This window comes from Gavialis gangeticus, unplaced genomic scaffold, assembly GCF_001723915.1.
Source record: "Gavialis gangeticus isolate Ggan-Ray unplaced genomic scaffold, GavGan_comp1, whole genome shotgun sequence".
Taxonomy (NCBI): Eukaryota; Metazoa; Chordata; order Crocodylia; family Gavialidae; genus Gavialis; species Gavialis gangeticus.
The window spans coordinates 152828166-152832264 of record NW_017729024.1 but is presented as its reverse complement, the minus strand read 5'-3'; the positions used below and the strand labels follow the sequence as shown (position 1 = coordinate 152832264).

Below are 4099 nucleotides of genomic sequence, written 5' to 3'. Positions count from 1 at the left end.
CAGAAGGGGCAGGGCCTGGCTCCCATATAACCCTGGGCAAGGCCAGGCAGGGAGTTCCCTGCCGGCAGTCAAGGGAGAAGGAGCTCTGCCAGACAAACAGCGAGGAGAAGCCTGACTGCACAAGCAGCTCCTGATTGCTGTTATGGGGTGGAGAATTCCCCGGTAGGGATTGAATGTTGTTTCACTGGACGGCATAGATTTTATGTTATAGCTCAGGGGCTTGTGTTTTTGTGTTTGCTGTTTACACCAGAGGACCGGGTGAGGCTATTAGGGGTTGGAAGAGGCCTCAGAGGGGCTCCATGGTAGCGTGGGGATCCCAGCACCAGAGAGGGCGCAGCTTTTTGGGGTGCACTGACCCTGGCGCCAGAGAGGGCGCAGCTTTTTGGGGTGCACTGACCTCGGCACCAAAGAAGGGGCCAGGCACGGCTACAGCCACCTGAGCCCGAGTCTGAGAGAAGCCCCAGAGCAGAGGGGATGACGATTGACGAGCCCTAGAGGGGACACAGTGGTGAGACAAGGCTACAGAAAGCGAGACTGACCGAACAACATCCAGTACATCAGCGAGGTTTGGGCTGCGGTGTAAGGGGAGGAAAGGAGCCACAGATAGCACCCTCTGGCATCGGGGCAGAAAATGGGCAGCTTCCTGCTTAATTAACATCCTTTAATTAAGCAAGCAACAACAAGGCATGGCAAGCGAGAAGGCTGGCGGTTGGCCCATAACAGGTGGGTGGGGCCACTAGTGGACAGAACCCGAAGAGATGCACCTGTCACACCCTTGCCTGCCTAAATAACAATGGTCAACAAATAACATATAGCTACAGGGAAAAGACGTCACTTTATCAGACTTGCAAAACTAAGATTTATCAAATGAAGGACGGTTTTATTAGAAATCTGGTGACTATGGTTTAAATACTGTTATGTGAGGCAGCATCTTACTCCAAGAGTTCACATTAACATTTAGCATTTAAGAATTCACTGGATGGTAATGTTTCATTTCTTACATATATGTTGGGCATTTATCAAACATAAATGAAACAGTGGACCAAGTTAAAGGAGTCCAATATGGTGTTTTGACATTACAGGCTTCCCTCACCAACCACGGGGGTAAAGTTCCTGAAAGTTCCTGTGGTTGGCAAAACCATCGTTGGCAAAACCAGCCGGGCGGGGGGAGAAGGGGTTGTGGGTTGGGGGTGAGGGGTACCAGCAAAGCTGTGGGGGGACGGGGTAGGTGAAAGGCACGAGCAGGCCCAGGAGGGCCTTAGGGGGCATTTTCCGACTGTACCCCACCCTCTCCGAAGCGGGGATACTCAAAACTGTGGTTGGCAAGGGAACCCTGTACAGAGGCATTTCAAGGACACCTATAACTCGTACCTAATTCCTGCCGCCAACAGAATGTGCACTAATCTAACTTCGATTCATGCAGTACTGCTGATGTGCCTTACAACTTCTTGTTCATCACTTCCAAATTTGGTTTGCTGGGTCCTTGGGAGCTTAAGGTGTAATATACACTTAGAGGGGTCTGAAGTTTTAGATTATTCCATCCTAGCTATTCTGGATTTGGTCCAGTAAGTGAAAATATTTTAGTGGTGCATATGGATCTAGCTTTTATAATGCCGCTGATCTTCATATTTTAATTGCTTACATCTTACAGCCATCCCAGTCATCAACAAACTGAAAATGTCTGTTTGGAATACAGCTTGTTTATTTGTATAGTGTCTTATTTTGGGCAGGGAGCAAAGAATGGCATGGAGCTCCAGCTATAAATACATAATTCCTCAACATCTAAAAACCCAGGAGGTGAAGATGCACACTATACAATGCCATGAGAAAATGTACACACAGTCAAAAACAACCTGTAACGTTCCTAATTAAGTAATCCAGTAATCCTTGAACTGGAACTGCTACTGTGATGTGATGACACTGGACTAAGTCCATGCACCTGTCATGCAGTGCAGCAGGCTGTTTTTGTGAAATCTTGGGCGTAGAGGCCCAGCCAGTTGGGCAGGACCAACATACCCTTAGACAGTGACTCGGCTGGCTGGGGCATGGGGTTGCTTCAGTGCAGGGGCTGCCTGCTGGCTAGCACCACACTGAAACACTTTTGTGCCCCAGCCAGCCCTTGTGCAGCATGTTGAGCTGGTGCTGCAGTTTAATATTTACATGTAGATGTGCTGACTTCTGCCTAGGTCCAGAACTATATAATTACCTTCTTGCATGCAAATCAATGTACTATGTAAGCAACAGATCTGGCATTGCACCCATCTGTTTACAATAATGAATGCATTTGACACAATGTGATTATAAATTACTTTTGTATACAGCACATAATATTTGCAATAGCCAATGGATATTCAGTAGCCATAATACTATTTAACACAGAACACATGCTGAAATTATGGCAGCAGTAACCTTTCATTTACAAAATATCCCACAGAGACATTGCCTCAGCCTTGGCCTATGTTGTGGATTCCGCTCCAAGGGACAGGTTTGTAAGGATACTTATGTAACCCGGGCGGTACTCCGAGAGGTACCTCCTCTCCAATTGAAGGGATCAGAGCAGGTGCACAAGTGCTGTGGGAGGTATAGGGACTCTCCTCCACTATAGAGCAGAGCCAGACCACCAATGGGGACTTAACCATATACCTTTTAATACTGGGAACATAACAGGCATAAATCAGAGGGTATAGTGGACACTACAATGCCCCAAGGGGGCAGGATTCAACAAAGGTTAGACACTTACAATCATTGACAAAAACAGGGTTAACAAAATATAAAACACAAACAGCAGAAAAAACAATATAGGTTGGTGAAATATAAAAAGGTGCAAAATGTCAAATAACAAGGACATATAGGGCCTTGGTACCTGGAGAGCAAGAAAGGGGGGGAACACAATGGCCCCTTTCCACTGCAAGAAGATTTGCTTTTTGTTATTTCACTCATCCCAAGTCACCTCTGCTGGGACGTGAACCCAAATCTTCCACATGGTAGGCAGGAACACTGCTACACAGCCACCCCTGCTGGTACTGCTCTAGCCTGCTAGGGGTCTTAACCTTCCCGGAGCCCTGGCCTCACATCGAGCTACCTGGCCTCTGATTGGAAGAGCTGGAAGCAGAGCTGCGAACCCCTCAGGTCGCTGCTCAGATCCTTGCTGGAGCGGGGGGAGCCTCTGCTGCTGGCAGCAGCCTCTCCTTGGGGATCCTGGAGCCCAGTGGGGAGCCTCTCCTGCCAGCCACACGCCACGCTGCTGAGGGTCCCACTGCTGCCTGCAGGTCCTGCTCTTTCAGGCTCTTCCAGGGCACTGCTGCTGCCCTGCTGGCTCAGCTCTTACCAGCTCTGTGAAGCCCCTTCCTTGTTGTCCCTCGCTGGTCTCTCTCCTGAGTCAGCCCATGCTGCCCCTTTTATCCCCCTCCAGGTGACCCAAGGGGTCAATCAGGACACAGGGGGGTGAGTCTCTGGGGCCTGATTGGTGCAGAAAGGGAATCCCAAGTCCTCCAATCATCTTTTACCCCTTCAAAACCCCTGGGCCAAATCATTACCAGAATGGTGAGGAAAGGGAATCCCAAGTCCTCCAATCATCTTTTGCCCTTTCAAAACCCCTGGGCTAGGTCACTGCCAGCCAGCCCGTCACACTTAGATGCACAATGATACAGGTGGGAGCTAGCCAGATGCTTTGGAAGATTCCCCTGGGAGCCTCTCTGCATCTTTAGGTATCTAGATACCTTTAAAAATCTGTGTGGAAGCAAAAAAAATCTGTATAGGGTAGACCAAACAACAACTTTGCACCAGCATGAACACACACCGGAAATCTATCAAAGACAAAAATACCCAATTACCTGTAGGGGCTCATTTCTCACAAGAAAACCATTCTCTCTCCAATCTCTCAGTTCTAATCCTCAGAGGGAATTTACAAAACACCTTTCGCAGGCAAGCCTATGAACTTCACTTCATCAAACTCCTTGATACAAAACAATCATGGACTAAATATAGACATTGGATTTATGACACATTATAACCTGCCTAAAATTTGACTCCCCAAGTATCTCTCCACTATTTACCAGCTCCATTCATTCCCCCCACCCCAACCTGTCTGTTACCTATT

General features: G+C 48.2%; 1 long non-coding RNA gene across 1 annotated transcript in view; it reads left to right on the top strand.

Moving 5' to 3' along the window:
- LOC109297850 overlaps positions 1-3864 on the top strand; it is a 15436-nt gene extending 11572 nt beyond the window's left edge. Inside the window, exons 2-3 of the long non-coding RNA XR_002097442.1 lie at positions 1567-1569; positions 3759-3864. This is a non-coding gene — a long non-coding RNA (uncharacterized LOC109297850). The remainder of the gene's footprint in view (positions 1-1566; positions 1570-3758) is intronic.
- Positions 3865-4099: the final 235 nt, after the last annotated feature.